Source organism: Lonchura striata, chromosome 4 (genome assembly GCF_050655825.1).
Source record: "Lonchura striata isolate lonStrDom1 chromosome 4, ASM5065582v1, whole genome shotgun sequence".
Taxonomy (NCBI): Eukaryota; Metazoa; Chordata; class Aves; order Passeriformes; family Estrildidae; genus Lonchura; species Lonchura striata.
In genome coordinates, this window is record NC_140706.1 from 24980271 (window position 1) to 24992842 (window position 12572).

Below are 12572 nucleotides of genomic sequence, written 5' to 3' on the forward strand. Positions count from 1 at the left end.
ATCCCACTGCAGAGATCTTGTGGACGTAGTCCCTCTCTTCAGATTTCACCTGACCAGAAGCACACAAACTAGAAAAAAAGAAAGACAGATAAACATCTTTAAACTCAGGCACCTCTTCTAAAAAGAACCCCAGAGTGCATTGGGCAAACTTACAGTAACATGTGGGCAAACAACTAAACGGGTGCTCTTTCTGTAACCTATCTACCCCGTGTGATCAAAAAAACCCAGGGTACATTCTTGGAGATCCCATGGCACATCTATTTATTTTGCAGGCCTGTGAATGGAAGAGAATACCATAAAAATATTGACATTATATTAAATAATACGGAAGAACTGGATGATGCCTAACATGTAGTCCTGGTTTGCTCAGACCCTGGGAACTTACAGCTCACATATCTTCTATGGAAATCCATCATTCCCTAGGCTTTGGTAAGTTCTCCATCCATACTTTCATATTCAGTGGGATGGTTATATTCAATGGCTACATCAACAATTACAAAGAGCATTGTGCCATGGTGGGAGAACCATGGGAAGGTTGGCACTGAGGACTTTATATTTATTCCCTCCACAGGTCTTTCAGCAGTTCTGTCTTGCCATAAGGTAGCTCTAGCAGGCTTCTGTAGATGATAGACCTGAAGAAGCTAAGTGCTGTTTTTGGTTTTTCTCTTGTCCAAATGGCAAGTGCCAATGGTTTGTGCTCTTGCAAACTGCTCCCTGTCATGATTTAAAACTCAAAATGTGATAGCTGTGGAGGCTGAGATTTGATTAAAGATCTCACTAATAAAATCAAACAGTACTCTACTTTAATCCACTATTTTCCTTCATGATGTTCAGCAGATCTGTGTCTTCCCTGTATCTTGTTGTCAACTGACAGTGTTATTTTTCAGTAGCCATGAGGGCACAGAGCCTGGAGCCATGTGGGCACATGTATGTTGTTGGTTGTTGGTGTATATCATGCACATCACTGCCAGGAGACAGAAGTAAGGGATTCTCAGTTCCATTAAGGAAATTGTCTGTGCTCAGGAAGAAAAGGTGGCAGTGGCTCATGGAGCGTCCAGGGGGTCATTTTGTTTTTCCTCTCAGGGTCGGACTAGCACCAGGTCCAGCTGGTCAGATGTCATATTTCTTTGTATGTAAATCACCTTCTCTTAGTATATTTTTGCTATTGATAATGTTGCTGTTACTGTTCCTTTTCTTACATCATTGCTGTTTCCAGTAAATTTTTCATATCTCAACACAGGATCTCTGCATTTTGTCCCTCTCACCAGAGGTGGGTGGAGGAGGAAGCAGCTCATGGTTTTTCTGTTTTGTCTGAGCATCAATACCATTCCCAAACCATCACACTTGTATAAAAGAGAGGTCTTCTAACTCTATAAAACAGAAGTTTGTTTGTGGTTTTTTTTTACTTTGCATATAAATATTAAGGCATCAAGGATATACAGATACTCATGTTAATCATGATTTTTCTAAAATATTTATCTTCTTTTTAAAATTATAAATGTCAGCTAAAATCCTACCTAAGAAAATATGGTCCTTTGTTTTACATTTTATAGTATTACAATATTTACAAATTTCAAAGGTTTCTTTAAATGGTTAGTTGGTGCACTTGTATCTGTCTACCTATGCAGCAACAGACAGAGAGAGGGGGAGGACTGAGAGACAGGGAGATAGACAGATAATTGGGTAGATAAAGGGACAATTCAATCTAATTACTAGTGATGTGAACCTGAATCACATTTACTGAAGTCAGCATATCTTGTCTGACACCTGGGGAAATGAGAGCAGAATGTTACTTGTAACATTTAAAAAAACCCCAAAAACATTATTGGAGCTATTGCATCAATTAACATTCTCAAATACAGTATTTTTCTCCACAGACCTATGAGTTCTGCCATCTAGTGAACTGTTCTATTGTCCTTTTAAACAACAAACACTCAATAACACTTTACATTAACAGAAATGGAAATGATAGGATTATCATTAAAATATGAAATCCCCAAATAATTCTGTATTTTTTAAAAGACTTGGAGAAAATTTTATCATACTGCTAATAGTAAGATGTATATGATTAGCCACAGCCTGAGAGACATATAGATTGTTTTGGTACTGTATTCAAACAAAATTATTTAAGAATATTTTATATATGCATGCCCAAAATGTGCATATTTGACTGCATATCCACTTTTTAGGGCACACTAGTAGCTTGTGAAGGCATGAATTCTGCAAACACATTTATTCTTAATTTTATTTAGAATACCAGAGATACCACAAATTCCGTAGATGTACAAATACATAGATGTATAGATATGCTATTTTCGAACATGCTTGTATTTCATCTAGTGTAACACAGACACAAGATTGACTGAAATATCACTTAGCCTATTGTACTAGCTATAATAACAGTATAAATATAGCAAATAATATTTTGTACTTCCTTATGTATGTGTATGTACACCTATATATCAAGTAATAAATTAGCACCAGCAAAACTATTGTAATCAACAATCTGCAATAAATTATGATATTTTTAATACTGTATTCATACTGGGAAAATCCAGGGCAGGAAATTATTTTCTTCTAATTGCATTCCCCAAGTGCAGGAGTTGTAACAAAACAACAGATGCTAGGCATCGCTAGAGATATGAATCTTTGATTTGTTTTTATAACTGCTCTGACATTTAGGCTGTGGGCTTTAGGAGGAGATTCCAAGGCAAATGTTTTCATCATCATCTGACTCATTTTTGCCTGGAGGAAATACCAATTTTAAAAAATAGATAAATAAGCAGCAGCAGGAGATTATTGTTAGGCAAAATTTCCTCTGGTGGTTTTGCTATGTTTATTATGAATTGTCTGAACACTAACTTTTTCTAAGCATTACACACTTTCTTACTCTCACACACCACATTTATCTTGATTTGTGTTTGTGCTTGTACACAAAGGTTCAAACAGTCCTTATAAATCATTTCACTTGTCTAATATTGCCCTTATGGGGAAATTACATGTTCACTGGAAGACAGTAGCAACTAATAGAGGAAGCCAGCAAAGAAAACATGCAAAAAACTCCAACAAATCAGAAGCAAAATGTCATTGCGTTTAATTACTCTGCTCAGCAATATAAGCACATGGTGGTGCCTGCATGTAGTGATTAATATAGCCTGGGATTAGCACTGAATGTAAAGTCATGCACTGCCAAGAGGAAAATGCTCATCTTCAATAATAAATTCTCTGCTAGATTTTGAGAGATACTGCAGACCCTTTGTACACAGGGCCCCAGAGTAAGTTCATGGCCAGCCTTTCCTTCCAGGTTACAATTTGTTTTTTTTAAATAATCATTGGTGCTGGATCTTCAATGCTCTCCTATATCTGTGCTTTTCAGATCAGTTTACCAAAGAGTATGAAGTACAAAATTTTCTTTGAACATAGATTTTAATAGAAAATTACTCCATACTCAATGGTAGACATTTATTAAATATAGCTGTGTTTTGTAAATCAGTTCTGAATTGGAAAAATATTTGTAGCACCTTACAAATATGTAAGGTGAAAGACATTTTCCTCTGCTTAGAGGAAGAAAGATCTGAAATGATCTCTCTATAGAAACTGAAGTCTGTCCAAATCTAGCCTGCTGATTGGGCCCAACAATTTGTGTATGACAGGGTGCTCCTACATTCCTCCCTGACTAGCAGGAGTCTTCAGATCTCCACAATGTGAACACAATTATTTAAGAGATACAAAAATACAGTCATTTAGATGAAGAAACTGCTTCATTTAGTGATCTGCAGGGAGTCTTTAAAGGGAGAAGTGGATGTGATAACCAGTAGATCAGCTGTTTAAATTTTGAATTAATGTTAGTGTTTTTTCAAGTGTTACAAAATAAGAAAATACTAAAAGAGGGGGGGTTTGAGTTTTGAGTTAAAAAGCTACAGAACAGTCACATGAGATGAAAAATAAAAATTGTGGTCAACTTACTACACGTTGTCTCTGCCAATCCTCTTTCTCAGGAAAAGGACTCCTCACACCCTTCCTCTGCTCCAGTGTAGGGTCCTTCCTGTGCAACACAGTTCTCCATGGACTTCTCCAATGTGAGTCCTTCCTATGAGCTGCAGGTCTTCATGAACTGGGGTCACAAGTGTGAGCTCCTCTATCCACAAACCCATCGGTTGTGCCAGGAGTCTGCCCCAGTGCAGGTTTCTCACAGACATCTTCCTGCTCCACTGTGGAGTCCTCCACAGGCTGCAAGTGGAGCTCTGCTTCCCCCATGGGCCTCTGTGGGCTGCAGGGGCACAGCTGCCTCACCACGGGCTGCACCACGGGCTGCAGAGCAATCTCCTCTTTCTACTCCTTCCACACTTACCCTGGTGTCTGCAGAGTGGCTCCCCTCAGCCTGATTCCACTCTCCTGGCTGCAGTTGCCATTGCAGAGGAGGTTTTTCCCTCATTAAATACGTTCTCCCAGAGATGCCGCCACCCTCACTGATGGGCTTGGCTTTGGCCAGTGGTGAGTCCTCCTTGGAGCTGGCTGGCATTGGATCTGCTAGACATGGAGGAAACTTTTGGAAGGTTCTGACAGCAGCCACCCCTGTAGCTCCCAAAGCCTCACCATGCAAACCCAATACACATGTACATAAAATATCGGCCAATTTTGTCTCCTGCTTACTTCACGGGTGAAAAGCCAATATATGGTAGCTACAACTTTGAGAGTCCATATTGGTAAGAACACCTTACAGTTAAGATTGCATGTACCAAAATGCCTATTTCACATCCTTTGGAAATTGACTGTACCTTTCTGCACAGCCATGCCTTCAGTCTCTTCTCCGGGGGCTCCAAGTAGAAGCCAAAGTGGTCTATAGACTCCTTGAAACCTTTCTCTTGTGTGTGACCTGCAAGAATGGTATTTGTTTGGAGTTTAATTTTTTTTTTTGCAAATGAGGATCATCCAAAAACAGAGTAAAAGCTTGTTCAGTATCCATGCTGTTGTTGAATAAACAGAAGCTAAATAAAGCAGACTTCAAATGTCATCCCTTTCTTAAAATGAAAGACACATCTGAATGGTTTTCCACATCACATATAAGGTAATAGATATTTTGGCTGATTCAGACAAACAAGTACTCCAGATATTAACAGAAGAAATTATCTTTTATGTTGGTTTTTTAATGGGCTTTGTTTTCTTCAAACTTTTAACAGGTTTTGTAAAAAATCTCACTATAAAACTCAGAAGAAAATTCTGAATCACATAAAGATATGTAGAGCTCTTACGTAAAATGACATGGATTAACTCACAAATGAAATGAAATCTGTCAATATTTCAGCTCTGCTGAAGAGTTACAAGAAGGAATCATAACTTCAAATTCCTGTTCCTAGCATTTAAGATCTAATTTACAGGCTGGAAATAATAATTGATTTCTAAAAGTTTTTCAGAAATTGTTTTGAAAATAAAAAATTCTGACATCCATTTGAAGTGGATTTGCAAAATGAGTTTGAGCTTGGGTTCTCCAGAGTTGTACACAACCTGTTGCTAAAAAGGAAATTAAAACCTTGCAGAAGCCTGTGATTTCTCTTTTAAAAGTTTTATATTATTTTATTATTAAGTTACTAATAATATGCATGTGCATCCTGTTTGCTGTCCTGGAACTTTGAACTGTGAAATTACATGCTTATGCAAATTTGAATAGCAGCCATATTTATGTAGATTAGAAATGTGCCCAGATAGATAAAGAAGTAAAAAAATACTGATAAGTATAGTAAAAAAAAAAAACAAAAAAAAAAAACCTAAAAAAACCAATATGATAAATCCTGTACAGAAAAAAAAAAAAATGCAATCAGGTCCAATAAATACTCTTTTGGAGCACCAGTAATAACAGAGGGCTTCTTATTCAAATTCTTATTTGAGTTTAGTGAGATCATTTTTACCTGTGCTCTCCAGATAATTTTAATATAAAGTCTCTTTCTTTGTTCATTTGCTATTTCAGTTGTTTACAGTTGTGAAAAAGATCCACAAATTTTCCAGGATAATGAATGTCTGAAATAGTGTGATGACAGTAGGGCATACTATAGTCTATTTCATTTTTCATTGTTGAGCATTTTGTGGAGTCATTTACAAAGTGAGTTCAAATTGCATATAGACATTCTAATTTGGATTCGGTAACAATTTATACCAATTTGCATAGCTGTAAGTAACTTCACAACATGCTGGCCAGTGAAGAAGCAAGTTCAGTACCTTCAACAGAGCCATTCATTTCTTGCTTTTATATGCATATCTATTGTCTGTCCTTCAAATCAGTTTTTTTTTTTATTATTATTTTTAATGCTATTTTTTGTCACTATTTCCTAGAAAAATAATTGGAGGGGTGCAGGAGGTCAGACAAGGTAAACTCCTTGAAATTAATGGAGATTTAGAAGTTTCCAGGGTGCTGCGGGAGACAGCTAGCAGACATAACAGTCTGTTAATGTTGAAATGATATCTGTTAAAGCAAGTGACCTTTAGAGCAGTAAGAGGGGGAAAACAGCACAATTACATCAAGTTGGATGGATATGCACAGACCAAAGAGTTGATGCTGTGGACATCGTATCCTCATGCACATTTTGAATGGGTTTTATTTCAGACTAGCCCTAGTTTGGTCCCTTAGGGATAATGACTTCAGCAGGAGAATATAAGATACATTCCTGGTGCATGTATAAGTTCACCTTAAAGAAATCCAGTGCCTTAAGACCACTCCACAATATGAACCAACCATCTTTGCTCTAAGTAGGAACATTTGGGAGATTCACTGCAAATGTGCTGATCACACTGAAGAGCTAAAATAGCTACAGCTACAAGACAGCACATACCCTGCAGAGCTTTGCTGCATAACCTCACAGTCCCACTCGTTTGCAGTATAGCTACCTCCTCCCAAGCAACATGTAAGCAAAAGTGTACATTGACTGTAAATCAGTTTCATCTATTCTGTTTGTCCTGAAATAATGACTGCACCCTTCATCCTTCTCAAACTTGTCACTTTCCAAGAAACACAGAGGATTTTCTTGGAAACTTAGTATCCAACATTGCCATTTTTTTCTTCTCATTATTATTATTTTTTAAGGTGTAATATTTTCTGAGAGGAAGTATCAAATGTAATTCTGTATAGCTCAGCATTAAAACATCACAAGTTATATCCGTAGAGACTGTATTAAAATTCAGATGATTAAAAAATAATTCAGGAGGGTGGAATGATAGAGATGTCACTGATCTTATTGTAATTAATTCTGTATAGTTCATGTTATGAACATTTCCTTATTGATCTCAGAGCTAAAAATATAAAAATCCGCAAGTCTTATGCGATAACAGGCTTTAAAGCAGATGGGGATTTTGTTTGGAAAACACCAAATACCATTATTTTGATTATTAACTTGTGAAAATTTGATTTCTGTGTTGCTGGTGACTTACAATACTAAACTGATTAAATTTTTAGTCTAGTCCTTAGAGTAATAGTGAAGACACTAAACAGTTAACACTGTACTATCATATATGGCTTTTAAACATTCAGCTATTTGAAGTATTGAACTGTATATGTAAAATTTAATGTGAAAATCAGTAATGATTCTTATTTATATGAGAAAAAAAACACTTTTGTTATAGAGTTGATATATGGCCTTGAAAGTTGTGTGACGAGGGAAAAAGAGGGCAGACTGTTGTGGTTAAGAGATCGGAAGTATTTGAAAAGCAATGCTTGGAACACCATAGTTACTGTTGCTACATGAGTGGAAAACAGAACATGGATCTCTATTTTCAAGTATTTAATAAGAAAGAACAGTAAATAATTTATCATTGACTCTTTTCAAATCCTTTGGAACTATATTTAGTAAAAATCTTTACAGCTTGAACAGCACCATTCAAAGGCTGAGCTATGTCTTCATGTAGACATCCATATTTATTCATCATACGTGTTGGTCTAGCAAGTTATTTTCTGTCATTATCTTTGACTGTTTGATTTCAGGGTAGCACAGTGTCATTGAGTCAGAAGAACAACTGTTCATTCCTGCAAATAACATGCCTCAGAAAACCCAGGTCATGCCATGTAGACTTATCCTGGAATTCCTTGTTAGTGTCTAGACAAATCAAAAATATAAATTTCAGTGTAAGACTTCGGTCAGATCAGTTGTCACTTTATTATATTTACTTTGATTTCTGAACTGCATACTGGACTCATCATTCTTATGGCTGGCTGACAACTGGATATCCAATGTTTTGAATCTTTCTAAATCCATGGGATAATAATAGCAACAATAGCAACAAAAGTAAATGCAATCAACCAATATTTTTATCTTTTTTTCTGTTCCCTGATGTGGGTCTGTTATTTTACAGTTTGTTCTTCTGTAGTAGGTTTTAAATATTCCTTGTTATGAGTTTGCAATGGTTCATTCCATGTACCCCATTTGTTTACCAAACTTTAGAATTGTTTTAATGTACTTTAGTTATTTTAATTTTTTGTGTCCAGGTTTGAAGAAAGATAGAGAAAGGAAAAAATTGTAGACTTGCTATGGGTTAGAACCCTCTGCCATATATTTTTGTGGGTGTTTCTGTAGACATGTAACCTTAATATAATGAGGTAATCAATTTATGGAATTAACATATACATTTTCAAACTTATTTATAGGAACCAGATAAATCCTGGAGGTATTTATAGCGATATTCATGCCCACTGTTTAAAAGAATGTCATGGTTTAAGTCCAGCTGGAAATTAAACACTGCACAGCTGCTCAGTCAATCCTCCTTCTCCACCCCACAACCCCATGGAAAGGTGTGGAGAGTCAAAGTACAGCTTGTAGGTTGAGATAGAAAGAGTTTAATAATCAAAAATAAAGTAAAAAATACAGTAACAGTTGTAAATTATAATAATAATTAATAAGCAGGAAAAAAATCAAGTGATGCACAATACAATTACTCACCACCCACTGATCAATGACAAACCCTTCTTCCAAACCCAGATCTGCTCCCCTTACAGGTAACTCCCCCCACTTGATACATTTGATGTGACATTCTGGGGCGCGGAATATCCCTTTGGTCAGTTCTGGCTGTCCCAGCTCTGCTCTCTCCCAGCTTATTTTGTTTACCTGTTCACTGGTAGAACATCTGAGAAGAAAATAAAGTCCTCAACTTAGAAAAAATATGACAGCAAAAACCCAAATCACTGTGTTATCAAAACCATTCTTTTCCCGAATCCAAAACCACAGCATTGTAACAGCTTCTCAGCAGAAATTAACTCTATCTTAGCAGAAACCAGGGCAAAGCATTATAGTCTGGTGCCAAGTGCATTTACACTCAATTGCCATGGAGAAAGATGTATGAAATAAAAGTTTAAAATATTGGCCTTTAATAAATATAGTAACAAATAAAATGCTGCAAAGTTTGTAAATACCCAGAAGGTCAGCAGTGTAAAGTGCAATACATCACGTTTACTCAAAGGCTTTTATATTCAGTATTCTCCTATTTCTGCACTAAAGAGAGTTATTATTGTTAATCTAGTGAGAATAAGTGGCTGGTTTAGGACAAGAAATGAAATTCAATAGTATGTGTCCATCTCCTTATTTTCAAAATTAACTGGACATAATGAAAATGATGTTTTCTCTTATTATTCTGTAACTTTTTGCTCTATATTTTAGGGCATTTTGGGAAAACATGATGGCAAGGGAACTTGGCAAAAACACAAAGCTGGTTTGCTGCTTTGCTCTTCTAATCCATCCATGGATGCTAACAATTAGAGCATTATGAAAGTTGTTTTTTTTTGTATTGCTTCTGCTATTCTGAACAAAGCCTACCTAAAATATAATATTTTTTATTGCATGTTATTGTGTTGATTAACATGATGTATTATAATCTACTGAAATGCAAAACTTCCTGAAACTTTCAATTAATTAATAAATTAGTCTGAGATGTATGAGTTAGAAAAATTGCTCATTACTGTATTTTTGTCATCTAACATGTCAGACCAGGCTCTTCAATTCTGTATTTATGTGCATACATTTATGTGTATGTGAGTCATAACAAATTCAAAGGCTGATATTGCTACTTTCACCAATTCATTTCTCCATCAGGACAAATAGGAGAACAAGCAGTAAATGATATATGTTTTTCTACTTCACATTTGTTAGTATACTAATGATGTGAAGTTGTCAGAGCTACAAGCATCTCAACTTGCTAATGATTTCTTGTACCTTAGCTGGGACAAAAGGCATGAGCAGACAAGCTGAAACTCCAGTTTCCAAGGAGACCATCCAGAAACATGTAAGAAATATTTCAGTAGGTACAACACGCCTCCAAGAACTAGAGATCTTTTTCCTCACACAGTGACATACATAAGCTATGTTGAAGAGAGATCTGCACCCTCCAGAGTCCATTCTGAAGCTGAGGTCTTGTGAGTTAATGTGGCTTGCCATGCAAATGGCTTGCATAGAAGAATAATGAGTTCTCTGGATTCCAGTAATGTTTCAGATGGTTATCAGTCACAGGCACTGAGCAGAACTGTGTTCTCTGCATACTTACCTGTCTCTCTGTCTAGCTATCTCTGTGTTCATTTCACTGTTTTATTTATGGCCACAAGAAAGCATGTCTTCTTCATTTGAATTTCAGTAAGACATTCCGTGCTAAGACACAGTGTATATGAAGATAGAACCAAACTGTAGAGGGATGCTGGAAAAATATTTGATGTTACTTGAGGAAAACAGCCCCTAGGATTATCTTTCCTCAACTCAAAATGTTGCACATAAGGAGGGTTTTTTAGAGTACTAGATCCTGCTTTTCCTTTCCCATGTTGTCATGAGCATCTGTTGTTTCCTGCTAGAGTACTTTACAGCTGATGTTGCCAAACATGTAGCTCTGTAATAAAAACTTCCTCAACTACCCCTTACAAATACTTTTTCTAACTTTTCCATGCTCAAGGGAGACACAAAGATAGGGACAGAAAATTTCCTTCTAATTATTCAGTGAATACAGAAAAGATTAATGGTGAAGGAGTGTTACACTTAATTCAGTTTTAAACAACTGCATTAACATCAGTGAGTTAGGGACCTTTGCACATCAGAATTCTGTTCTCATATAGTTCATATAAGCAATTTTAATGCATTTACTTTTCCAATATGTAAATATTACAAGAATTAAATAGATGAAGCCTGTCTCTACTAGACCCCTCCAGAATGGTTTTTCATTTTTGATCTTGGATACTGGAAGCAACTGGGGTTAAACCACAACAGCTGGCAACTAAGGACAAAACAGCCACTCACTCACTGTTTCCTGTTGGGATGGGGAGAGAATTAAAAAAAAATGGTAAAACTTGATGGTCTGTGGTAAAAATTGTTTCTTAATTGAAATGAAGTAAAATCTACACTACACTACTGATAATAATAAAATATATAATAATATAATTAATAATAGTAGTAGTAATGAAAATACACAATGCAATTGCTCACCACCTGCCAATTGATGTCCAGCCACTCCCTGAGAAGTGACTGGCATCTTCCAGCCAATCTCCTCCAAATTATCTACTGCGTATGATGTTGTGTATTATGGAATATCCCTTTGGCCTGTTTGGGTCAGCTGTCCTGGCCATGCTACCAATGGCTTCTTCTGCACCTGGTCACTGGTAGACAATGGGAAACGAAAACATCCTTGAATTAGACTAAGTAAGCACTATTTAGCAAAAACAAAAACATCAGTGTCATCATAATTATTGTCTTATTAAATCCATAACATAACCCTGTTCTGCTTACTAATAAGAAAATAAAATCTGTGTCAGCTGAATGAAAAGGCTCTGACAACAGAAAAAAATCAACAAAAATCAAACACAGAAAATGCCACTGATCAAAGAAAATCTTGTTGAAGAAACAGGAAAAAAGACTGTGTACTGTTAAAGTCTATTCATTCCACACAGCAAAATTCACAAAGCAAACTCCTACTTCCTAATTACCATCACTGTATGAGAGGAAGTATCTCCTTTTTCAGTAGATACATTATTTGAAAGATTCATTATGGCAATTGAAACAGTTCTTAATTTTGATACCTTTCTGCAGTAAGGGCAGATAGGATAGCATTTAAAGATAATTGTGTTTAATTTGCTATAATTATGTCTCTTAATAGGTGCAAGAGACTTAATTATAGCAAAATGCAGTATCAAACAGGTCAACATTAGGCATTTCGTTGGATGTGTTTGCAAAAGTTTTCTGGGAAATGGAAGACTAGTTCCACAAAGAAAGAAAAAACAAGAATCTAAAAATTGGGAGTTGCTGGAGCTTAGCTACTCATGAATAATAGTTGCAACACTAAAATCATTGTTAAAGTATCTGTGATTTCTAACCAGAGAAAAGTACTAACTTAAAAATGTCTTTGAATCACACAGGAATTATAAAAAAGGTTTATTAAGGAGGAAATGCTGCACAGTATCTTATCCAGCTAACATAAATCTTTCTTAGCATTTTACAACATAATACATTAATATAGAAAATTATTTGCTAATTATAGTATCACTGATGGTGAGATTCAGTTTGCAAATGAATTGTGCAAACATAGGTGTCTATTTTTAGGCCTCCCTTTATGGGGTAGGTATT